The sequence below is a fragment of the Callorhinus ursinus genome, unplaced genomic scaffold, assembly GCF_003265705.2.
Source record: "Callorhinus ursinus isolate GAN/ISIS: 27379988/994484 unplaced genomic scaffold, GSC_fseal_2.0 scaffold12, whole genome shotgun sequence".
Taxonomy (NCBI): domain Eukaryota; kingdom Metazoa; phylum Chordata; class Mammalia; order Carnivora; family Otariidae; genus Callorhinus; species Callorhinus ursinus.
In genome coordinates, this window is record NW_027397074.1 from 40,474,163 (window position 1) to 40,500,844 (window position 26,682).

At 41.6% G+C, this 26,682-nt stretch overlaps 1 protein-coding gene across 4 annotated transcripts in view; it reads left to right on the plus strand.

The window, feature by feature from the left end:
- LOC141373793 (large ribosomal subunit protein eL31-like) overlaps positions 1–26,682 on the plus strand; it is a 121,790-nt gene that overhangs the window by 85,581 nt on the left and 9,527 nt on the right. For 2 of the 4 annotated variants that reach the window (XM_073898580.1, XM_073898579.1), the window contains 2 exons: positions 17,389–17,516; positions 20,156–20,230. The exons of 1 other annotated variant lie outside the window; for it this stretch is intronic. The gene's annotated coding sequence lies outside the window, so the exon portion shown is untranslated. The remainder of the gene's footprint in view (positions 1–17,388; positions 17,517–20,155; positions 20,231–26,682) is intronic. One more of the 4 variants, XM_073898581.1, reaches the window with a different exon arrangement.

Genomic DNA, 26,682 nt, shown 5'->3' on the forward strand with positions numbered 1-26,682 from the left:
CTTTATACAGTAGAACTAACCTTTACTGAGTATTATGTTAAGATCATTACATGCATTACTTTATTGAAACCTCACAGTGACTTCACAAGGAGTGTATTGTTATCCACCATTTTACAGGTAAAGAAATTGAGCCTTGGAGGGGGTTGGTAGCAAAAATGGTAACAAAATCAGCCTTTAATCCAGGTTCCCCTGGCTCTAATGTCTGTAAATGGCCCTTCTATCTCATTAAATCTCACAGTAACCCTTAGCAGTCGCGACTATTAGTAAGCCTATTTCATGGACCAAATCAGTTACTTGTCCCACATTACACAAAATGGAAGCAAGCCTCACCCAGACCTAAACAATTCCACGACCCATGCACCCGCCATTACATGGGGTGATCCTGATTGTAGTACACACAGAAATTGCCCCAGAGTGGTGCCTCACAAAGTTCAATGTGCATTACCATTTACCGTGGTTCCACTCCTAAGTATCTACCCAAGAAACGAAAATCTATGTCTGCCCAAAGACTTGCACACAAATGTTCTTAGCAGAATTATTCATAATAGTTGCAAACTGAAAAAAAAGTCCCATCAACTGATGAACAGATAAACAAAATGGAGTATTATCCATACAATGGAATGTTATTTGGCAATAAGAAGAAATAATGCACAACACAGATGAACCTCAAAAAACATTATGCTAAATACAAGAAGCAGGCAAGACCCAGGAGACCACATACTGCATGATTCCATATATATGAAATATCCAGAAAACACAAATCTATAGACAGATGAGTGGTTGCCTGGGATGGGAATGGAACAGAGATTAACAGTGAATGGGCATGAGGGATCTCACTGGGGCAAGATAAATGTTTTATGTTGATTTATGACTTAGGGTGATGACTGTACAACTTGCTAACTTCACTAAAAATTGAACTGTACACTTGAAATGGGTGAATTATATGATACGTAAAATATGCCCCGATGAAGTGGTAAAAAAATATTTAGTGTGCAATTGAATTGAATCATCTTGGGGTCTTGTTGAAATGCATATTCTGAGTCAGTAGATGGGGTGAGGCCTAAAATTTGCACTGCTAATAAACTCCTAAGGGATGGTGATGTTGTTGGTCCAAGGTCCACACTTTGGGTAGTTAGGAGACATATTTCCAAATTCCTGCTTCTCCAGTTCAACCAGCCTAGACAGACTATACCCTTGTTTGGATGTTGTTTATGAAACAGAGCATCCTCAATGTCCTCTTTCTCGATTCCTCATTTGCAATCAACCATGTCATGATTGCCCTAAATCCTAGGTGAAAAGCCTTATTTTCTTCATCCTTTCCTTTGTTCATCTAGCATATGGCAAGCTCACCCAAGGACCTGCTGTTTAACGTGCAGATTCCCTGACCCACCCCTGAAATTCTGAGTCTGTTGGTCTAAGAACTCAATCTTTTTAACATGCCCAACAGGTAATTCTTCTACTCGTGGTTTAAGGATGATCTTTTGTGAAATGCTAATCTAAACCAGAACAGTTCAACAGAAATATAATGTTAGCCCATATGTAATTTTAAATGTTCTAGTAGCCACATTTTAAAACCTAAAAAGAAATAGGTGCAATTAACTTTAATAATATATTTTAACCCACTAGATATAAGGTATTATGATTTTTAACATGCAAATTGATATTTTACATTTTTATTTTGGTCCTAAGTCTGAAATGTGGTGTGTATTATTAACTCACCACACATCTCAAATCAGAGTAACCACATTTCAAGCACTCAGTTTTGGCCATCTACCCTAAACCTATTGCATCATAAACCCTGGGGGTGGGGCCCAGCTCTTTGTGGTCCAACAAGCTCTCCAGGTGATTCTGATGCTCACTCAAGTCTGAGAACCACTGAGTGAGGCTATCATCTCTTGAACTTGGCTGCATATTAGAATCACCTGGAAAAATTTTTTAAAATGCTTATGCATGGGTCCCAGAAATCATGATTTTTTAAAAAGCCTTTTACATGATTCTAATACACAGCAAAGTTTCAAGACCACCGCTCACAATAGATAACTCTGTTATTTTTAGCTTCGAAGTCAGTCACTGGGCCCCTATCATCTTCCTGTAATATTTCAGGGTCTTCTCATCAAATTCCCCATTTTCAGGTTTCTTATTTATTCTGCGTTAATTTTTAGGCAAAAGTAATCTTTTAAATCTACTGTTCACTTTCGTTCCTAAAAATCCACATCTTTTACCTCCTGCACTGGGATTGCTGGCCTCAAACTACTGAGTTACTCAGCCATGCTCATTCCTTTACCCCATCTCCCACAGCCCCCAAGGATCCGGACTCCCCTGGGAGCATGGGTCCACTTATGGCTCCCTCCCACTGCATATGTAAGTAACTCCAGGGCTTTGGATACTTACCTACCTATGTATGCCCTTTAATGAACTTTAGCTCTCTCTTTCCTTGTATTTCAGAGCCTTGAAAGCCCAAATCTTCCCCTAAAACCTCTTTCAGGGAAAGAGAGCAAGGAGAGAAGCTGAATTCATGAGCCCCTTTTCCTGTCATTGCTAACTGTTTCAATTCTGGTAGATCTTCTTCACTTCTCACACTCTTGAGTTCCAGCAGTTCACTGGGAAGACGGTGAATCTTGGGTAGGCCATCTGATCACATCTGGAAGGACTGAGAGACCATTAAAAATCCAGTCAGTACTCCCATGTCATAAACTGTTAATGAACTAGCAGTTGCTTGGCATGTACGTGTGCTGCCCACACAAACAACATGCGTGTGTTTATGCGTATGTAAATATGTACAGTTGGAGCACCCTCTAGTGGAACACCTAGAGAAGACCGCAATTTCTGGAGAAACTCACCCTCAAGAAAAAGAAGGGGGTATTTTGAAATTTTATTTGCCCAGAGCATGGGGAGAAATGAGAGCCTTAGTCTGCAGCATCTTGCTAGTCGTGGTAGGATACCTGGGGTGTTAGCCAACTCCTGCTTGTGAGAAGGGACGTGGGCCAAACTGGCCGTTCTTGAAGGGCTCTCACGGAGGCCTTGGTTCTTCTGCCAGAGGTGTACAAAAGCAGTGTTGGGAGGCTGCAGCTGCCACGAAGAAAGATTTTGCAGATTACCATGGGGTTTCTTCAGTTCAAGAAGCTGCCCACCCCCATTTCAAACCAGGGGACAGAAATGGATTATTCATTATTGGGATTACTGGATTGCCATCAGGGAGAGGACAAATGTGGAGCCCTATCCTCCTTTTTTTTTTAACACTAACTAAATTCCAAATGAAAACAAAAGAAACAGAAGAAAGCAGTGGAGATTATATTAGAGTGGTGAATACCTTGCCAAAGATAACCTCAAATCCATAAAGGCATAAAAGAAACTATCGATAAATTCTGACATGGCAAATTTTCTGCATGGCAAAAAAAAAAATGCCATGAACATATTCAAAAGATAAATAGCACACTGGGGAAAATTGTACGAGTTAGCATAAAAGGATAGTTTCCTTAATATATAAGGTGTTCCTACAATCCAAAGGCAAAAGACCAATAACCTACTAGAAAAAATGGACAGGCAATATGAACAGACAGGTCACAGAAAACAAAAGAAACATTTCAGTACTTAAGCATACACACTGATGCTCCCTTTCATGCAATAGTTGTTTTTCGAGATTGGAGAGTAGGATAACATGTTGAGTAGGGCATGCACGGGGAAGTGAACTCAATCATATGTGCAAGTGGAGAATATAAATTGGTACACTGTACCTGAAGAGCAATTTTGCAAAGCTGTCAAAATGAACAGTAGCCACACACATTGACCCAGCAAATCCACTTGTAGGAAATTACTTTACAGATATGCCTGCAGATATGTGAAATGATGCATGTGCAAAAAAAATCAATGGCAGCATGGTTTGAAAGAGTAAAATCCTAGAAACACTCGAAATGCCTATGGGTAGTGGATTGGTGAAATAAATCATAGTACATCCATACAATAGAATACTAGGTAGCCTTGGACTCCATGTTCCCAAGAATGAGTCAGCTCAGTATGTATAGTTATGGATTGATCTTCTAGATACATGAGAAAGCAAGGTGATGTAAGGATGTTGAGGATTTTCCATTACACTCCATTACTTTAAAAATGAGAACTGCTGGGGCGCCTGGGTGGCTCAGTCAGTTAGGCATCTAACTTTTGATTTTGGCTCAGGTCATGATGTCAGTATCATGGGATCAAGCATCACACCAGGCTCCGTGCTGGGCATGGAGGCTGCTTAGCGTTCTCCCTCTCCCTCTGCCCTTCTCCCCCGCTTGCTTATGCACTCTTTCTCTCTCTCTCAAAAACAAATGAGAACTGCTAGGAGAAATTTTTCTCAAGTCTTAGAACCAGCTGGTGATTTTTTTTTTTTTTATGTTTTTGGTGTTGATTTTGTTTTGATTTATTTTAAATTCAATAGTTTAAAATTTTCATAGGGGAAGCCTGGGTGGCTCAGCCGGTTGAACATCTGCCTTTGGCTCAAGTCATGATTCCAGGGTCCTGGGATCAAGTCCTGCATCAGGCTCCTTGCTCAGACAGGAGTCTGCTTCTCCCTCTGGCTGCTTCTCCCCCTGCTTGTGCACTCTCTCTCTCTGACAGATAAATAAATATAATCTTTAAAAAATAAAAACATAAAATTATCGTAGAAGGAATACATAGAAATGACAAAAGAACAAACAGCTTTTATGTTAGAGACAAGATAGTCATATGACTGTGTTTTCCTCTGTATTAGCTGCTAGAAAGCTCAGAGCCATATTAGATGTCCACTTCTTTGGATGTATAGCATCTTTGGGAATGAATATTGGTACTAAACTAACCCCTGGCTTAGTTCTATTTTCTTTTCAAACTTTCCTACATGTATTGCAATAAACTGCTTCAAATACATCTTGTAATGAAGCAGGTATATTTAAAAAAAATAGCAAAAAGGAAGCAAAGTGAGGAAAGGAGTGTGTAACATAGTACCATTTGCACTGAAAAGAATACATGCGTATTCTCACATTTGCATAGAATGTCTTGGGAAGACAGTATCTCTGGCTACCTGAGGGGGCTAGGAGATAGAAGTGAATGGGGTCTAATAACTCTAAGTTATTTTGTATTTTAATTTTATGCCACATACATACCGTTGGTTGTTTTTTAAACATTTTTAAAATTTCTTCTCCCCTTTGCTCTAAAGAGCCACCTGGTTGCTGCAAGATCACTCTTGTGGTTGCAGCTGTTTTACCAACAGGAAGAGGTGTATTGAGAGGAGAAATTGACCTACCTTCGCCCCCTGAATTTCTGTTGCAGTGTGGACTCACCAGTTACTCTGTTTACTCTGCCAGGGTTGGGTGGGGGGTTGCTGAGATGCCTATAAATATTGCTATTGTATTACTAGAGGGTGAAAACTTGGTCCATCTCCCATAGTTTACCCTTTGAAAAAAAGCAATTTGAGGTAAATATGATTTCCGCCCTATATTGAAAGTTAAGATTCTTAATAGGGGAAGGACAAGGGCATGATAAGTTACCTATAGTGAGGCTTTCACGTTCATTGTCTACTAAGCCTCGTGTTCACATAAGTCCACAGCAGTGATGTACTATGTATTTTTTAAAAGTCAGTTTTATTGGGGTACGACTTATATATAGTTAAATTCATCTTTTAAAGGATGAGTTTTGTAAGTTTTGACACACACATGTAGGACATTTCTATCACCTCTAAAAGTTCCCCCCTTCTCCCTTATAGTCAAACCTTCCCCCTAGCCTTAATTTGGGAATACTTTTATACATACAGAAAGTCTGTAAGATGGTACAGAGTTCTCACACATTCTTTACCAGCTTCCCCTAATGGTAACATCCTACCTAACCATGGTACACTTATCAAAATTAAAAAATTAACACTGCTAAATTACTATTAACTGAACCGCAGACATTATTTGGATTTTACCCGTTTTTTACCAGTAATGTTTCTGTTCCAGATCTCATGTAGGGACCTCATGTGTCCTTATTCTCATCTGTGACAGTTCATCCATATTTTCTCATTTTTTAGACCTTGACACTTTTTTAAGAGTATGGGTCAGGTATTTTATAGTATGGCTATCAACTTGGGTTTGTCCTATGTTCTCGTGATCAGACTGAGGTTATGGATTTGGAGGATAAATACCACAGAGGGGAAGTGCCCTTCTCATAGTGTCTTATCATGGAGACATGATGTCCTCATTAGTTATTGGTGATGGTAACCTTGATTGTGACCAGTTTTCTCCACGGTGAAGTTACAGCTCACACTCAGGGGGATTGGTGGTGACTCCACCTCCTAGGTGGGAGAGAATTTACACCCATGATTTGGCCACGGCCCTCCTCTAGGCCAGTCTCCTCCTGGTGCCCAGTCTTTCTCAGTGAGTACTGGGCAAGGTCCATGGAGAAGTCTGCAAGTACCTGTGACCTCCTATTGTGTCTGCAGCTCCCCAGGATTCTATACTTTCACCCTAGTCCATACTTGGCCTTTGCAACTATTTAAAGTTTTAACTGAATTCTTCTTACTCGTTTGTGTGGCCCTGGAAGCTCTTCCAGCCATGTCTGCACCATTGAATCAGTGCTTCCCTCCCATCTCTCCTTGGCAGGCCCTGTCTTTTCTTGGATTTCAGGCTGTTTGGTTGCCTACAACGTCAGATCTTTGATGGTTTCAAGAAGAGTTATGATGTTGTTTATCGAGGTTTTACCTGTTAAAAAAAGCAGCATTCTTTTCAGCTTTCTGTATTCTAGGTAGAAGCAGAACCTGTTGTACTGAATATGAAAAGATATTTCTATCTCCATTAAGTAGAAGGTGAGATCTAAAGGCTTCACATCTGTGGGAACATCATAGAACATCCTTAATTATGTGACTCCCAATTAGGCCAACCATTGGCAGATATTTCCTAGCACACCAAGGCCCATGACTGCCCTGGGAATGACTGGAGTCATTCTAAGAACAATCAGGACCAACTCTAAGCAAACACTTCCAGAGTTTCTTCCTCTCATATCCCTCACTCATTCCTCATTTGCCCAAGGCACCTTCCAAATAGCTCCATGTCTTATGTCTGCCACCCACCAGCTGGGATCATCTACCCCTTCACAGCATCTGGGGATGCTCCTGACCCTCCCGAACCATAGACAGCTGTGAGCATGTACTAGTATTTGGTGGTAGCTGCAGTGAGAGCCCAGCTGTCCTATCCATAGGACACAGGAAGTCTAACCCCACATATTTATGTCTCTGAAAATTTCATTTCATTCAGTAAGTAGTAAATATGGTAAGAATTATATGGGAGAAATTATGCTGGGCACTGGATATGTCTCTAGACAACCCCATAAGAACCACTTAACATGTATTTGTCTCCGTAGAGAGAGGCTAAACAAGGATCTCTGAGTATGGTTCTAGTATACATAATAATCTTTATAATAAATATACCTTATATCTGAATGAGCCATTACAAAGTTTCACTAGCCCCTCACAACAGCTCTGTGAGTTAAATGAAAGATGGAAACTCAGAGAAGTTACAGATTCTTGCCCTTAAGATGCCCTGTTAGTATCAGAGTCTTAAGGACTTTGGACTCCAAATAGTGTTCTAACGCCTTGATGCATTACCTGTCAAGCTTGAATCTATCAACTATGTGGTGAAAGGAGTAAATGTTTAAAACCAAATGTATCCTATTTAAATTAAAAACCACCTCCACCAAAGAGTAAGAGAACGGGCTGTCCAAGATGATTGAGTTTAAGTGCCTTGGATTCAGGTTTCAATTTATATTGCTCCCTCCAACCGCTCTTTTCTAATCCTGGCTCTCCAACTGGGGTTCAGAGAGTCACCACCGGACCCAGTGACCCAAACTATCTGTGACAGTTGATGGCAGCTGGTGTCAAAGTCTCATTTTTTTTTTAAGATTTTATTTATTTATTTGACAGAAAGAGACACAGTGAGAGAGGGAACACAAGCAGGGGGAGTGGGAGATGGAGAAGCAGGCTTCCCACTGAGCAGGGAGCCCGATGCGGGGCTCGATCCCAGGACCCCGGGATCATGACCTGAGCCGAAGGCAGACGCTTAACGACTGAGCCACCCAGGCGCCAAAGTCTCATTATTACCACAGAGAGGAATGCCCCCTGTCCAGCTTCGTAGAAGAAGGATGGAGAAAAACCCCACATAGATTTACAAAGACTGTTTTGAACCTTCTCAGGGAGTTGTAATTAAGGAACAACAGTGCACATCAAGTCCAGGCTTCTGCACAAGCACAGATAAATTGTCCATGGCTGCTGCAGGTGCCACTCTGCACAGCCAGCCCCGGAGAGCTCAAATCTAATCTGCACAGAAATCCCCAGAACGAGTGCTGCTCCAGGCATGTTTGAACTTCAGAGGAAAACTGAGAGAGCCAGTTTTATTATTTGCAAGCAAATTTACCCAAATACCAGATAAGCAAAGCCTTTTTTGGATCAGTACATTGTGCACTGGAGCAAGAGAGCTATTGCTCATTCATTTCATCTGGTGGGACACTTTTTGGAGTTTGCTTTAGAAAGGAGAGGGAAGATTTGCCTTCTCAAGAGAAAATAAACGGGGATGAGATCAATTTCTTGACTTCACCTAGAGGCATACCCATAAGACTCTAAGTTTTTCTCTATGATTTAAAACAAACAAAAAACAAGTTTGCAGTGGTCAAGCTTCATCTTTGGGGAAGAATACTATATAACCCAGGAGGCTTTTTAGCAAAATGGATTTGCCAACTTTCAGTGTTTGTCCTGAAGGAAACATTTGCTGAGTCAAAACATTTACATTGTAGAGTCAGGAGAATGTGTCAGCCTTTCCTGAGGTAATGTCACAACATCACAACATCTTGACAAAACATATGCCACAATAAAATTATATCAGTGGAAAAAAAAATCAGTGGTTATATTTGTCTGTATGTGTTACACACCTCCGCCTAACTCCAGTGTCATTTACTTGAATAAAAACTTTGCAAATAAAATGGGGGAAATAAATTGTTCCCAATAAAAGAGGAATTCCTGAAAAGTTTATTTCAAATAGACTAGAATTATCTTTATCACTCAATCCATTATTTTGCAGGTTTATATGGGCCATAAGTTCAATCCTATGCCTCTTATCATAATTGTTCTACACAATAAAAACCCATGCGGTAAACTGGTGGTATTTGCAAGGAATGTGTTTGGAATCCTTTGTGAATTCTAAATTCATAAGCATGGAAAAGTTTGAAAGAGTTACATGTGTCCTATGTGCACCTCACACCACAAATGAAAACCCCAAATATAAACAATGAAAAATAGAGCTTCTTAGGTTGGATGGACATAGAGCAGAGAACCCAGAGCCTCATCTCTTTGTTCTCCTTTTCACTGGACAGTTAATCCTTTCCAGGCCTCCTCCTGCACCCCTATCCCCTTACGTATATACAGTGGGCAGTCCCTCTGGCACTTCTGGGAAATTCTGGGACAATAACAAACAGCAATTTGAATGCAGCTGCACTAACTGATATCTGTATATACTTGTCTGCCAAAAAAGATAAATGGCCTCCCCTACTTGTATCCTAGGAAGAAGTTAAGTGCGCTGTGGTTCTATGCCCAGATTCGTGTTTGATGTACTACTGCCTTTAAAGACTGTAATAAAATTGTCATAGTCATCTACTCACCTCCAGGTCACTCCTCCTTACCCCTTGAGAATTTTAGCGCCTGATTCACTCTCTCCTGCTCAACATTATCCTTGATATAATTCTTGTGGATTTCAAGATCCACATAGATGATTCTTCTAAAACCCTTTCTTGGGGCAGTGCCTGGGTGGCTCAGTCGGTTAAGTGTCTACCTTCAGCTCAGGTCATGAGCCCAGGGTCCTGGGATCGAGCCCCACGTCGGGCTCCCTGCTCAGTGGGGAGTCTGTTTCTCCCTCTCCCACTCACCCTGCTTGTGCTCTCTCTCTCTTTGTCAAATAAATAAATAAAATCTTAAAAAAAAAAAACAATTATAAAACCCCTTCTCACCTTTGACCTCTGCTCCTCCTGTTGTCTTCCACACTCCCACCCCCACTGCCCGCAATCCACACCCACGGCCATACCTACACCAAATCATTGTCAGTAAGTGCCTTCTCTCCTACTTTCAATTTCAGTCATGCCACTGTCTGACCAACACCCCCTATTTTTCTATCTTACTCGCCCCGGTACATGGGTTCCAATAGTTCTCCAACACATCAGACCCCCAACCTGTTGACCCCACCTACTACTTTTACTGTCCCTTTATCCCTTATGTGCTGAATTTCTTTCTTTTCCAGTGTCAATCCCTTGGTCCACCTTTATACTCACGCCCTTGACCCATAACAGGCAAGACATAATCCTGTATTTTAAAATGTACATTTTCTTCTTACTCAGTAGGGTGAGGCCAACAGATCAGGAGATGACTGCCATTGAAAAGATAATTTGTTTCACAGGTCCCAAGAGAAGGGGGTACCCTCTGTCACAGGGGGAATCCCACAGGGAATCGCCAGGTTGGTCAGAAGGGAGAGAGCTAGGGAAAAACATGAGCAAGAGCCTTGATTGTGGTTTCCACAGGAAGGAATGAGTGAAGCTGGTAGGCAGGTTTAGGATTAGCTAGTTTGAGTAATTTCAGAGGGCTGTGGGGCATAGGGGCTGTCCCTAGTAATCTGGTATCTGCCGTTGAGTAATTAGGGGATTAGTGGCCCTGGGTGTGAGAGAGGTGGTTAGGGTGAGGGCTCTCGCTTGGTTGGTTTGCATATACAAGGCATGTTCCCCCACCTGTCCTTTACTATCTTTAGGAACTGGCAGCCCTGGGAGGGGCTGTCTCTCCAGGGTCACCAAGGTCCCGGATGTCAAATCTGGGGAACATATGGTTAATATACCTGGTTAAATCCAACCCTCTGCTTAATTCACTCAAGTCCCCAAACAGCTGAATGTGACTGAAGGAAGATACACCGTGGTGCTTGATTGCCTCATTGTAAATACATGAGCACAAAACTCTAATGTCATCTCGTTGCCCCTCTCTATTGTCCTGCTCAGTTACAGACCCCGTCTCCTAAATGACTCTTAAAAGTTCTTCCTCTTTTCTCAGACATCCAACAACTTCTGCCCCACTTTCTCTCTTTGCTTCTTTCCCTGAGCAAACAGAAATGATCAGAAACAAATTTCCACACACTCTCACCACCAGAACCACACACTTACCTCCCTGAACTGGCCTTCTCTCCTCCTAAAATGGTGAGCCCCCCATGGCTGTCTAAGACCACCCCACCACTGCTTCAGCACTCATTCCCACCCTCTCTCCTATTCTGAAGGCAGCTCTTTCATGTGTAGCTTCCCTCTTCTGCATCAACAATTGCATCCCCTTATCTGGATCATTCCCAGCAAACACAGAGAGGTTGTAATCTCCCATCTAAGAAAACTCTCTTGACTCTACATCTTCCTCCAGTTACTGCCTCATTTCTTTGCTGCTCTTTACAGAAAATTCTTCTGAAGAGTCTTCTGTCTCCATTTTCTTGGCTGTCATTCTTTCTTGAATCCACTTGGGCTCCTGTCCCCTTCACTCCACCAACAGTGCTTTTGTTGAGGTCTTCAATGACCTCCATCTTTCCAAAGCCAACTGGAATTTCTCACTAATCCTGTAATTAAACATATCGGCATGATTTTGTTAAGAGAATTTTTTTCTCTGTCGGTGCTCGCAATTCTTGGTCACACCGCTTCGAGGAATGAAGAGGTAAACCAGAGTGGTGGGCTGCAAAGCCAGGTTTATTGGGCAGTAGTGAAGTAGTAGTACAAAGCTCCAGAGGAGGGAGGGGACCCGAGAGGGTTGCCATCGGAGTTTCTAAGTCTAGGGGTTTTTATGGGCTTGTTAACGGGGCCGTTTTAGTCTGATGAACCCTCCCTGCACCTGTCATCCAAGCAGATTTTTGTCACCTATCTATCATACGGGAAAGGGTGGAGGGCTCCTTTCAGGGTGGTGGAAGATCCTTTTAAAGGTGGTTTCCTTTAGGGCAGGGGACCCTTGTCCCTGCCTGCCTGCCTTCCAACTATCCTTCATCAGTTTGACAGTAGACTGTTTCATCCTCCTAGAGATATGCTCTTAGCATGACCCTAGGAAACCATTGTCCTTTGGTTCTCTTCCTACCTTTGGAGCCACTCATTCTGAGTCCCCCTTTGCTGGTTCCTTCTCATCTTTCCCACTCTGAACACTGGAGTGTCCAAAGCTGAGTCCTCAGACCTCTTCTCTTCTCTGTTGTCTCTCTGTCCCTAGGTGATTTCATCCTTTCATGGCTTTAAATTCCATCTACATGCTGATGCATCCAAAATGTTTATCTCCAGCCCAGTGCCAGGCTTGCATATACAGCTGCCAATTAGATATCTCGATTTGGATATTTAATAGGCATCTCCAACATAACATGTTCTAAACAAATCTTCATTTTCGTCTGTTTTTTTCTACCGTCTTCTACATCTTAGTTGTTGAAAACCAAGCTTCTAATTGCTGAGGCCCAAACCTTAGAGCCATCCTGGACATACCTTATCTAGACCACGAGCAAATTCCTGTCAGCTTTCCCTTTAAACGTAGGTAGACTCTGAACACTTTTTACTGCATCTATCTGGTCCATGCCACCATCATCTGTTTCTCTCAGTTCTCACCTGAGTTACTGCACTGCTTTCCTATTGCCATTTTCACTCCAGACTGGAGTTGTAACCTCATCACCCATGTACCGCACCCCCTTACCACGAAATCAGGCTATACCACAGTCTTAGCTCTAGCCTTGCCAGCAGCAGGGGGTGTAACCTTTGACAATGACCTTCCCCTCACAAGGTCTCTCTCTTCATCTGTAGTATGATAGTTGGATTAGTCTACTTAGGCTTCTTGAAGCTTGAATATTTCAGGGTCATCTGTTTATCACAAACTGTTCCTTTAAAATGTTCATCCCTAGGAAGTCTAATTGAATGCTCCCATCTGATTTACTTGCCATTCCCAGGGGCTCTCACAACACCCAGGACCTCCCTCTGCCTTGGTGCTTGTCATGTGATCCTGTAATCCTGGATTCACTTATATCTCCCCCCTCATGGGACTATACTCCCCTTTAAGGCAAGGAGCCACATCCTAGGTGCTTTTGTGTCCCTAGTACATAGCACAGCGCCTAGTGTATAGAAATGCTCAGTAAACATGTACTATGTGAATGAATGGAAAGCAGGTCACCTTCAAACCGGGGAGAGGATTGAGAAAAGTTAACCAAAACAAAGGGGATGGAGCAAAAAGAGGATGCTGGGGTGAGAAGGCCAAGTCCAGAGTGATGGGTTTGAAGAAGAAAAGGGGCGGGAACACCCTAGGGAAGCCAGAGACTCATGGGGCCTGCTGGGGCATCAGCTTCCATTTACATTCACTGAGGGTGCACTGCAGAGCCAGCCTGAGCCCAGCCCCAAAATGAAAGGTAACTCCCTGCCTCTGAGGAGCTAAGTAAGCTTCTTGGGCAGCCAGTTTGTGAATGGACTTGAAACCATTTAAAATTGTACCAGACAGTGCATGAGCAGTAATCAAGCACTAAATAGCGTGGTGCAGATTATTAACGCTATAAATTAGACAGAGAAAAATTGATGTGGGCTGTTCCCCTATTCAGTTGAAGACAAATCTGTGCCTCTTTCCCAGGTTGTCTTTTTAGAAAAAATCTACCTGTAATTTCTGCATTGATGCCCTTGTGAGGCCTACAGGGCGTTTGAGCCAGAATTTGCAATGACAAACCTCAGTGGACCTCCTGGTTTACTTTCAGTGAAATGTGTCAGATCTAGAAGTTAAGAGATTTCAGTCACCTGTTCACAGCCACAAGTTCCCACCTTGGTCATAGGATCTGTGAATGGTAGTCTCCCTTCCATTACCCACCCCACTTAGCTACCCCTCCGTGCAATCAGGGACCACGTGTGTCTGCTCGTGCTGGCTTCCCTGTGTGTGGCATGTGCCTGGAAGACAGTAGCTGCTCAATGAGTATTTCTGTGAAGAACAACTGGAGAACCCTCAGGAGCACGTGTTAGAGATGGGAAGATCTGAAACTAATTGGCATATCTAAAATGTCTGAAGTATCCAATGAGAATTTTTGTTTAAATGTAAGGCAATGAGTTATTTATACCTGAGAATTACTACGAATACCCCCATTTTCTTGAAACTTGATTTTATCTTGTGACTCTTTCTTTCTTTTTTCTTTTTTAATATGATAGAAATCTCTTCTTGGGTCTAAGCTTTGTCTACCACTGGGATTCAGACCATCCAGACATGTCTGATGAGTCAGTGAAGAAGGTCTGCCAGAGTTGGCTTGCATGAAGACCACAGAGCCTCCAAGAGAACTCTTCCTAAGAAGAGGAAGGGCAGGTTCTCTGCAGAGAGGCATGAGGAGAATAGACTTTGCATACAAGCAAAAGAGATGTGTACACTGGGGGAGGGGGGTGGTTGCGGAGGGAGTACAGGGCATCATCAAAGTAAAAACAGGGCAACCCTGTCGGGACCCCTCTCACTCTTGAGAGCTTTTTCTGTATCTTCATCCAATAATCTTCTATCACTTTACTCAAAAAAAAAAAAAGTAAAAACAGAAAAGGTGGTTTCATTAAAAACTCTCTGAGATAGTGGCAATCAGCAGCTTGGCTTGATGCCCCTCTATACAGTGACCATGTGGAGGGCGATGCTGATCCTTTACTTAGGGTAACCTGAAAGAAAGCCAGAGAGGAGAAGGGAAAATGCATGGCTGAGGCCACATAATAGCCTCCCATAAGTACATAATAAACAACCCTTGGCAACGCTAGGAATGTTTGGAAAGATTATATGGGGGTCTAAGGTCTTCGTGAGAAGGCAGAGAGCCAGTGATATATAGATAATTACCAATACTGTGCCTGGACTATACCTGTGGGTGTGGACTAGCAAGGAGAGAAGATGAGATGTTTTAAAGCACAGACTACAGGGCCAGATTGCTGGGCTCAAATCCTATATCTGAAACTTACTTGCTATATGACCTTAGACAAGTTACATAATGTGCTGTGACTCAGTTTCCATAATCGCAAAATGAAATAAGAATAGCACGTAACTCATAGAGTTGATGTAAAAACTATATGGCTTCATGTATATAGAGTGCCTGGCAGATAATGAAAAGTAGTGGCTGTCTGTATTATTGCAATTGTACTCCTAGAGACTTAAGGATTGTACTGCTCAATGAAGATCCCCAGTGTATTCTCTGTAGATGAGTATCCTCATGGTGGTTTTAAAGTCCCTCAACATTCCTTCCTTCAAAACCTAGAGCCTCTTTGCCTCCCGTTGATTGTAGGATGAGCTCAGAGATTTGCGTCTAGTGATTAGAATATGGTAGAAATGATGCTGTGTTTTCTGAGGCTGTATCATAAAAAGAATAGCTTCCACCTGGTTCTCACTTTCTTGGATGGACCACTCACTCTTGGGGAAGCCAAACAGCTTTGTGGGAGTGGCTCATGGGGGAGAAACTGAAGCCACCCACCAACATCTAGTAGCACCAGCTTGCCAGCTATGTTAGCCTTCTTGGAAGCAGATGGTCCCCCTCTAACCAAGCCTTCAGATGAGTACAGTCTTAGCTGACATCTCGACTACAACCGCCCAGCTAGGCTGCCCTCAAACTCCTGACCCACGGGAACTCTGACAGACCATAAATTTTTGCTATTATTTTAAGGCACCAAGTTTGGGGGTAGTTATGCAATGCTAGATAATGAATACAGTCCTCATCAACTGACCATTATATTGTGTTGTATTTTTCTGCAGGAATTGGCATGAAAATGGGTGTAAAACTGGATATATATGTAATTGGGGTTTCAATATAAGAAGACTGTTTAATTAAACATGGTAATAGTTGTAAGTTTGGAGATCATTTTGGCTATAAGTAATAAACCCCCCCCCCAAATTAAGCTGCCTTAAACAATCATGCATATATTAGCTCCCGTACTTAGAAGTACATCAGTAGGGTAGACTCTGGAGCTGATTTGTCCAGGGGGCACCTGCTGCATCATCCTGTGACTCTCTTGCCCTTAACCTCCCCCAGGGTCAGCCTCATTCTCATACTGAGTAACAAGAGGGCTGCAGCAATTCCAGGCCTCAAATCAGTATCCAAAAGAAAAGTGTTACTTCTGGAAGCTGGACCAGAAGACTAAAGAAGAATGTTTCTTGATGCGTCTCATTGACTAAAATTGGATCACATGTCTGTTCCTGAGGCATCACTGGGAGGGAAGTGGCGATTACCCACAGGTCATTCAGAGCCAGAGACAGTGTCAGCTTTCCTCAAGGCGTCTGGGCTGGGTGGAAAAGGCATGGGCACCTGTGTTAGGGAAAAGAAAGGGGATCTATGCTTGTGGGATGTGGTTGGAACAGACAACCATTATAGCTCCTAGGTCCTAAAAGAAATATGGTAATAAAATAGCTAACAAGGTCCTGAAAATCTTGATGACAACACATTTCATGATGTTCCCACAGGCTTTCCTTTCCAGCTGAGATTTTCTTTCATCTCTGGTTGGGTTTTTTTGTTTTGTTTTTATGTGGGTTTTTTTTTTTTTCTTTTTTGGTTGTTGCTACAGAACTTAGAATTAATAAATACGTCAGATTATTAAAGGAATTTAAGGCTTTAATAATGCTTTAAGCTTATTTATAGACACTTTGAGGAGGAGAGGAAATCTTGGAAGAAGTCTCCTCATAACACAGGCTAAAATATGCGTTCTCTTTCTGAGCGAGAGCATCTTCATGCAGGGCTGTTCCTCATGTTATTAGGTGGCCTTTAATATCTTTGAAATATGGCATAATTAGGAGCCTGAACCTTACGCTAATGTTTATAGCAGCACTTTGTCAAGTTGGGTTTTGGATCATATACAAATTCTGACACTAGAGGGAGTGCATAATGTATTACAGAGAGGAAAAGCACACACCCAATAAATTCAAGGTAAAAATGCAGAGTAGCAAGACGAGACCTTCCAAATATACTGCCCTCCAAGCCCATCCCCCATCTCCCCTCCAAAAAAACAGATCACTGGAGGCCTCTTTTCCCTTGTAGCTCTAGCTGGATTTGTAGGAGGTTGGTAGGTTGCTTGGACTGTGAAAAAAATGCTTTATTTTCAAGTCTTATTAATGTTTTCTTTTCATAAGGAAAAAAAAAGAGCCATATTATTTCCTATTTCCCACATAGAAAATGGCAAAATTAAAATTGCTCCTTGCTGCTTCATTCTGCTTCTGACTTGGTTAACACGTACTAATCAAACTTGTTAAATGAAAAGACCAGAGTTTTATTCTGTGTTTGGAAATGTACATCTTTCATCCCCTTACTAAAGGTGCCACTCCAATTAACAGTAATGTCAAATGATTAGCAAATCATACTTACTTAGTTCCTAATGTTAAAAGTTTCCCATGCTCTAACAAAATAGAACGCCTACTGCCTAAAATATGGAAATGACTGCAAATATGACTGAGCTTAACATTGCAACAAAGGACTGGCTGGAAAAGTGAATGATTGCTGCCATTTGGTGAGACTCAACTATTCCTGAAAAATGTAGTAAGTGCTGTGTGCTTTTTTATAACCTTTTTGTGTATTCATTATACATTCCATAATTATCTTAAATCCATCTTGTACTCAAATTTTTGAGCTACCAGTAAACTCTCTTTAATGGAAATTAAAATTAGGAAAATTAAAAAGCAGACTCATTATGAGAAATCCTGGACTTCATCCAGATGGATGAAATGACCCATACAAATGAAACATCCGGAACTACATTATTCACTTTTAAAGGACCAAAACACGGCTCTGACCAGGGCATATTTGTCCAGACTCACCTGACAGACTTTCAGTTAATGACACTTCACCATAATGGCTTTTGAAAAATTAAACCAGTTTTCAAGCAATGGCACCTTTTTAAATTTATTTATTTTCATTCAAAAACACACGAAATAAACACCATGAGAAGGGCTATTTCAACATTACGGTTTCAGTCAAAACTACACTTGTCCATTTACTCAGTACAGCAGTTTCTAGTTAGTTAGTATCATGTGGAACAAATGTGAATTGTGCCCCATGTTTGGATGAACCAGAAATATTTTGCTCTGGTGTGTGTGCCAAGTGACAGGGATGAGAAGGTTGCAGCTTCTGTGAATCTTCAGTCTGTGGTGCACATGCGCCATTTTCACACGTTTCCAAAGCCTCTCACCTTTATGTTGCCATACAGGTGTTCTTGGGTGCTTTAGTTTTAGGTGAAATGCAGTGTGAGCATGCCCCTGAGCCTCAGCAACCTTGCCTGCGTCAGTCACCTGACACCCCTCCTCTGCCCAGCACCACCTGCTATCCTGCTATCCTCTCTCCCTAGATAAACTTTCACCACTTTTCATCTACAAATCACATGTATTTATTTTCACCTTGTTGTGTATTACTTAAAATAATTTGTCTTTTGTCTTTCATCTGAAATGTTTCCGTGTTAGCGAAATGTGGTTAAGTATCCTGGATTAGAATGAAATTAACCATAATTTTTCCCATTAAGATGAGGGAAAGTACTTTTCCATTTAACAGCTTTTCACTCAACTCAGTGGTAGGGTTTTCAGGAATGTATGAAAGACGGTAAGCCAGGGATAAATGTATATTGAAGCACAGGATATTGCATTGGGTGAGTCTGATGGATGGTATTTCTACGGACTTTCTCATATTCCCCAAGGGAGCAAGTGGTGACCCTGGGACAGACCAGATTAGATCCACTCTGTGTTAGTGTTTAGTATCAGTATTAGTAATAGTGGCTCAGTACAGCAGGTGGTTTCCAGAGCTTCTGAAACTTTTGTGCTGGGAGTTGCATGGGGGAAGAGAATGTCTTGATTCAGAATCTCTAAGAGATTCAGGGGTTACATGGATACATGGATAATCTGACAATTTCCACAGTTATCTCTGGTGATTTTTTCTTTTAATTATTTCATTTTTCTTTTTACTCTTTACAAAGATTCAGGTTACAACTTTGTTGGTGCTGTTTCTAGACTACAATTTAGGTTAAACACTAAGTTGATTAGTGTTATATTTACATATAAAAATCTCTACCATTTGATATCTGGGTGCCATGGTTTTGTATATCCTGTGTACAGAATTCAAACCTGTATTTTTTTTATGAAAAATCTCCAGAGAAATTTAGTATCTAAGTGCAGGCTGTTTTGTGTTAACACAGTCACAGAACTCCAATTTGACATGAACTTTTATTCTCAGAACTACAGTTGTATCTGCAAAGCTACATATACAGTGGAATAAATAGCCAAAAAGTAGAAAGTATTCCTTACTAGATGCATCGTGTGGAACATGGTTGTTTGAGATTTTAAGAAAAACGACATTATTTTCAAAACAAATTTAAATTCTAAATGTATCCAAGGCATCTCCTCTAGGTCTGCAGAGAAAGAGGTTGAAGGAAGCACAACTCAGTTGTTCTGCCTATGAAAAATTAATCAATAGTAGCAAATAAATGTTTTTATTGACACGGAAAGATGTTTACAATATACTACTAAGTGAAAAAAAGCAAGTTACAAAACGGAATCGATGTTTTTCTTAGAAAGATATATGTTGGGAAGGAGATATAACAAAATATAAAAAAGTAAATTTCTCTGAATATTAAAGTTACAGGTATTTTTATCTTCTTTATCTTCCACTTACATGTATTTTTCTAAGTTTCTTATACAACAAGCATGTATTACCTTGATGTTTTATTTATGAAGCTTAAATAGTAATAGCTTGATACCCACTTTGAGTAAGGTTTGGAGCAGTAAGATTTCCTCAGCCCTGGTGCACACAGGATCAAGGGGGACAGGGGGCAGGGGCGGAGGGCAAGGAGGAAGAGTCTGGAGATGGTAAAAGGAAATGGTGAGAACAGTGAGCAATTAGATCAGAACCCTATGGGGAGGGGAGGAGCATTGTTTTTGTTTCTTGGTTGTTAAGTTTTCCAGATGATTCTAATGTGTAGTCAAGGATGAGAATCATTAGCTCAACTTTTTGGGTCACTGTCTGTGATCAGATTTACCAGCCAATATTACCTGAATACATTCCCATTTTGACTTCTCTCTGCAATTCTTTGAATAGCGCCTAACTTAGAATCATGGGCTTTCATAGCTTGAAGAGACCTTACCTCAGTTCAGATCAGCAGATGTGTTGATTTCCTACTGTTGATTACCTACTAGGTGTTGGGGGTTGAAGATGAATGAGACCCAGTGTCTGCCCTTACAGAGTTTGCATCCTAGTGAGGGAAACAGACTGTAAGTAATTAACTTCAATATAATGCCTGTTGGCTAGGTGGTAGAAGCACACACACAGAAAACTGAGAGAATGGCAGAAGACAGTCACTCAGAGAATTTGGGAAGGTCACCCTGAAGGAGGGGATCGCGGAGGTCCAACTAGTCTAATCCCCTCAGAAGTTGAATGGTCCAAAATCACACAACCCAGAGATGCCAATTCAGAAACAGAACCTTGTTATCCAGCACCTCATCCTATACCATTTGATGCCTGCCACAAGCTGCAAAAGGCCCAACCAAGGGTACAGGGAACATCTCCCTTTATAGAATATCCCCTTCCTATAATCCACACCAACACACTGGAAATAAACCAGCAAGGTAGCGGCCTTGAGATTTTATCAATGAAGACCGTCTGCTCAGGCAGTCTGACCCGGCCCAGAAGTTGTCAGATTAATGGCATTAGGAAATTTGCAAATCAAATGGTTCATTATCTATGATACTGTACTTGCAAATAGGATTATGTTGATTGTGCACTATAAATAGCGCTTTAAAGAGACTCCTTCAAGGCAGACTGTGCTGAAATCTTGCTAGTAAGACTTTTAAAAAGGAAGGCATGCTGAATCTCTAAACAGATGAAGCCCTGGACCCAGAGATTAGCAGCACCGTGCAGTTCTGGAGAGCCAGGATTCTGCTCCCGGTTGCATGGTGTGGCATCCTGTTACCAGGATTCCTCCACTCTGAGCAGATCGGTCTGAGCAGAATGATCACAGGGGCCTTGTTTCATGCCAGAAGAAAGCCAGTGCTATAGCCTGAGCCAGCCTTGACCACACAGGGCCACTGCCCAGGCCAGGACAACTGCATTCCCTGGGGAATGAGGGCAGGCTGAGTGAGCTCAGAAGAGCATCTGAAGACATTGACAGCAGATGCCACTTCAGTCAGCCTCATGGAGTGAACATACCTCTGTATACACCTGCCTTGTGATGGAACCTTTTGCCTTCCTGTCTCAAGAAATTCACATTAGTCTTTAAGAGACTAGACATTGTTCCTTTTCCAAAGTTTGAGGACTTGGGTAAATACTCAAGGAAAGTGACAGTAGTTCACCTAAGTCCAAACTGGCTCTTTATAAAAATTCCCAGCTTGCTGCATATGTTCACTTATTCCGTTCTCCTTGAAGATCAAGCTGGGAAGAGATTCTCTATTAGTGAGGTTACATTTTCTAAAAAAATTTTTTTTACTCCACCGTCTTCAAGCATTTCTTTCTGGAACATCAGTATAGTGAAGTCTAAGTAAATGAAGCAAATGGACAAGAATACATTAAATTAGAATCTGGATTAGAATATTCTATTACTTTTAAGCACAGAGTTATTAAGTACATCATTAACAATATTGTCCCACATAAAATTCCTGGCAAAGTTGATTTAAGAGATAAAGAAGGAACAAAATGAATAAATCATGGGGATAAAAGGTAAAGGGTAGGGAATATAGTCAATGGAATATAGTCAGTAGCACTGTATGGTGACAGATGGTAGCGACAGTTGCGGTGAGCATAGCATAATGACTTGTGGAATCACTGTGTTGTACACCTGTAACTGATACAACGTGTCATCTATACTTCAATTAAAGAAAAGAAAGAAAGATCACTTAAGATTTGCATATCAGATGTGAAGAACCAGAGCTGCTTATTTTCTTGAGCTAGCTAAACACGTCCCCTAAAATTGTCTATGTCCTATTAATGTGCTTTGAAATGTCGCCTTTCTTTCTACGTAATCAAAGGTAAATGTAACCTTCTCTCCCCAAATTCTCATGAATTCTACAGCAGTATAGTCCTATTTCACTCTAAGTCTTTTCTCCTCTGTTTTATAAATGTGCTGACACCATTCCTCCCACCGCCCATTCACTTAACAAATATGGCAAATGTATACTATTGCGGATAAAGGTTTACATCATCTTAGATGTGTCATTCTCAATTGTCTACATTTGTTTGGGAGCTCATTGAGGTGGAGCAGTATCCTTTCAATAAAGACAAAAGCTTCATGTGTCTTCAGCTTGCTAATAGTGTGTTGGGCAGCTTCTTTGAGACTACCCAACATTATGTTAAGGTATGGCTATCAGATTCACTTTAACCTCATACCTGCAGTTTCTGAGGCCACCTAGGCATCCAACTGAGGACAAGTTAATTATACCTTCTGTTGTCACTTAGGACTCTGTACTCAAAGGTGTGGTTATTTATCTTAGACTTAAGAAAATTGACTTTCTTTACTCAATGGACAAAAGACAATAACCAGCCATTTTTCCAAGCTGTTGAAAACAAGGCTAAGAATGTAAATTGCCATGTGAGGAATTGCAGGTAATTACATGGAAGAATGTCCCATGGGACATCCTGGAATCATCTAACCAGGGACAGTTTGGCATCTCTATTACTAGAAAGAGTTTTAAGATATCGCAAAACCCATTAATCAAGATGGGTTATTTAGAAACCAATCCGGCAACAGGGAAAACAAGAAGGGCTTTAAGTTTTCTCCCCTTCCTTTTAGAGAATTACAATTATGGCCTGTTTATATTACTATATACACATCTAGAACTTGTAGGGAATAGCCTGTATACAAAAACGGGAATGAACCATCCTTACTGACAGAACTCTGAACCCAACCCAGACATAATTTTTTCTTCACTAAACCGAAGGTTTTAAATAAGATATCTACTGAAATAGACAGATCCAGAATTACACTCATTTAAAACTTTTGAAATGGAATATTAACATCTTCTGAGTCAAACCTAAACTGAACTAATATTTTAATGTGTTTGACACTTTCCCACAGGTCATTTATAGCATTTATAGATTGTTTATATTATATATGATGTTTCTATTGTACACTATCTTAAGAAATGATACACCCAGCATGACCGAAGATCAAATCTGCTTTACACTTACATAAGACAATTATAAATACATCTGAATCCATGTTAAACTAGTCATCATGTTCTAGTGAGCCTAGAAGTCTAAGGATATATTATAGGCCAGCTGACCTAGAGAAATAAAAGTTACCCAAAAGCTCAGTACATACCTTTCTTTCTCACTGTGGTTTAAGGTATTGTATTAGAGATGCTAATCTCCCCTCCCCCCCCAACACTTTCCCATCTAAGACAACCTGTATTACCCCAACCCTACCTGTGGGATTTGTACAAACTCACCCTGAACCACAGCTGATTGGGCCGGTGCGGAGCATACCCCTGGCACACAGACAAGCACTTCATGGGCCAGCCTAAGCCGTCAGATTCTCTCTCTCTCTCACTCAGTTTGATCTAAGAAATACAGCAGCTGGGTTAGATGGTAGCTGAAGGACATTGACAAAGGAGCACTGGTGTAAATGTTCATCAACGATTGCTGCTGAGGACTCTAGGGCAGCCCTGGTTCCTGAGTCCTGGGGACACAACTTTCTTTTGTATCCCAGGAAAGTTGTAAACTGCTTTGACTTGAGACACTTTAAAATGGATTCTGTTCCTCTCAGCTCCCTTGTTTTCTTATATCCATCCCTGCTCCTCTTGGTGGTAGAACCAGAAGAAAAATCTCACCTGCTTAAGGAGGGAAGAAAAGGTCAAATCCACAGAAGTAGTGTCAGATTCCATATATAAGCAGTGAGGACACATAAAGAAAGACAAGCCATAGGGTCGGAAACAGAAGATGAGGGAAGGCTTCAGAGCCACGCTGTGAACAGTAAGGGGGCTTTGGTAGCTGCCATCTGCATGGTGTGGGGCAGGTCTGATGGATGAAAGCAGTGCTTCTTAAACTTCAGTGGGCACAAGAGTCACCTGGGGATCTTGGTAAAATGCAGGTTCTGATTCAGTCAGTCAAGAGAGGGAATAAGGGTCTGCATTTCTAACGATCTCCCATGTGATGTCAAAATGTGGCCATGGAGCACAAGTAGGTGGCAAGGGAGTACAAGAGCCATGCGGGACTGAATTGTGAACAACAGTAAAATAAATAGTAGATAACAATAAGCAGTACAATAACAACACTATAATGTAAATAAATAAAATGAAATAATGAACCATGAACAACAATAACAGAATTTCCATTATCAGGTGATCATAGAAAATTACAGGATCTCAAGGTGGTGGGATTTCTGGGCCCAAAGCGTCCCTAAGCTCTATACATAACATAATACTTTATGGTTTAGTTGCTCACTCCTTGGGGCTGAGCTGGGGAGACACTAGAAGCTGGTTATGAAGAAGACACTGATGGGGCCGGGAGAGTCAGGCAAGGGCTAAAGTGCAGTGCTTGGCACTTGGTACCACAAATACTAGCCCTCCTTAAGACTTAGCTGCTATGTGAAAATGAAACCTGGGTCATACCAAATCTATGCTATATATTTAAGGAGCAAGTTGCAAAATATCTTTTGCTCTCCCTTTTCTGCTAACTACACTCTGTCTGCATGCCTACATGTTAGTAAGAGAGATTCCTCTTCCTTTGATTAGTCCATCTGGCTACATTCGTGCATGAGATGAGAGAGCCCATTGGTCCTGGTCAATGGAGCTCTGTGATGGGAAGAACAGTTCATGCCTGGAAAGTTTGGTTCTAGCTACTAAAAGTCTTTCTGCTCTGTGCAACGGAGGAGGAAAGGGAGATGAGTTTGTCTCCTTTCTCACTCAACTTAATCCCTGACCATGGAATATATTAGTGCAGATATTAAGTCCTGGAAGCTTGCTTTTTATTTAAAATACACCACTGGAGGTGGCAGTGCTTTTAACCATGCAAATATAATGAGGCTCCCAACTTAGTTATGGTTCACTTAACTTAAAGTAAACTGAAAAGCCAGGCAGTGGAGAGCTCTGTGCTTTATTGGAAGAATGCCATATAATGAATTCCTTTTAGAAAGTGCACTCTGTGTTGCCTTTATTTAGTGATTTCTCAGTTAACCATTAGCTTTAACCCTTTCTCAACTACTCAAACTATTGCAGAAGCTTCTGATTCAAGAGGGCAGACTGACTTCATATTTTTATATCCCCCCCTCTATTTACCTCCAGAGGAGGGTACATGAAATCATGTTTGCACAGATACTGTATCAGTAATAGTGTCGGGTACAGGTATTATAGCAGTAGGCAAGACAGGTAAAGACAGTTCTCACAATGCTTGAACACTCTAGATGGGCAGAGGCAAACAATATGGACGTGAAATCACTAAGGGCATGAAAAGTAAATATGATGAAAATGAAACGGGATGATTTGGGACTGGTTGCAATTACATAGTTCGGGACATGAGAGCTAAGACCTCCGTGACAAGAAAGAGCTGGCTCTGCAAAGACAGGAAGCAACAGCCATGGCAAAACCATTTAGGTGAAAAATGACATTTTTAAGGAACAGAAAGTAGAAGAGCGTGCCTGCAAGAAGGGAAGAGCAGGATGGGGCCAAAGGGAAGCTGCGGGCAGGTCCTGCAGAGTCTGGTAGGCAGCCCAGAGTAAGGAGTAGGGTCAGATCGAGTAGAGCCATGGAGACCAGAAAGTGGGGACCAAACAGCATAAGGCTGTGGTTATGGTAGGGAGCTTGGAATTGATTGGAAGAAAGCTGAGAACTCATTAGAGCACTTTAATCAAAGGCTTGTTATAATCTGATTTGTGCTTTTATTTTATTTTTTTAAAGATTGATTTATTTGAGACAGAGAGAGATCGAGCAAGCACTAGCAAGAGGGGCAGAGGGAGAGGGAAAGAGAATCTGGAGCAGACCCCACATTTAGCACGGAGCCTGACTTGGGACCCCATCTCACGACCCTGAGACTCACCACCTGAGTAGAAACTAAGAGTCTGGTGCTTAACCAGCTGCACCACATAGGGACCCCTGATTTGTGCTTTTATTTATTTTTTTAAAGATTTTATTTATTTGATAGAGCACAAGAAGGGGGAGCAGCAGGCAGAGGGAGAGGGAGAAGCAGGCTTCCCGCTGAGCAGGGAGCCCGAGGTGCGGCTCCATCCCAGGACCCTGGGATCATGACCTGAGCATAAGGCAGACACTTAATGACTGAGCCACCCAGGCGCCCTGTGATTTGTGCTTTTAAAAGAGCATTCTGTGCAGAAGAATCCCAAACAATTTATGCAGATACTTCACCCTTGAGGAGGTGAAGCATAATTTCCCATTCTTCAGGTGTGGACTGAGCACAATTACTTCCTTCCAAAGAGTGCAGCATGAAAAGGAGGGGAAAAGTGACTTTGCAGTGGAGAAAGCTGGCAACACTACCTCAGCCAGGTGAACTAGGTCAGCATCAACAGTGATAATTGTATTGACAGCACACTGCCCTGATATGCACAATGAGAATGGCACTTTACCTCTATGGTCTTCATCTCCCAAAGCCATAACTTGATTGGATCATGAGAAAAATATCAGATAAATCATAATTGAGGGACATTCTGCAAAATACCCCACCAGTACTCTTCAAGGTCATCAAAAACAAGGAAAGTCTGAGACACAAATGCAGCCACAAGGAT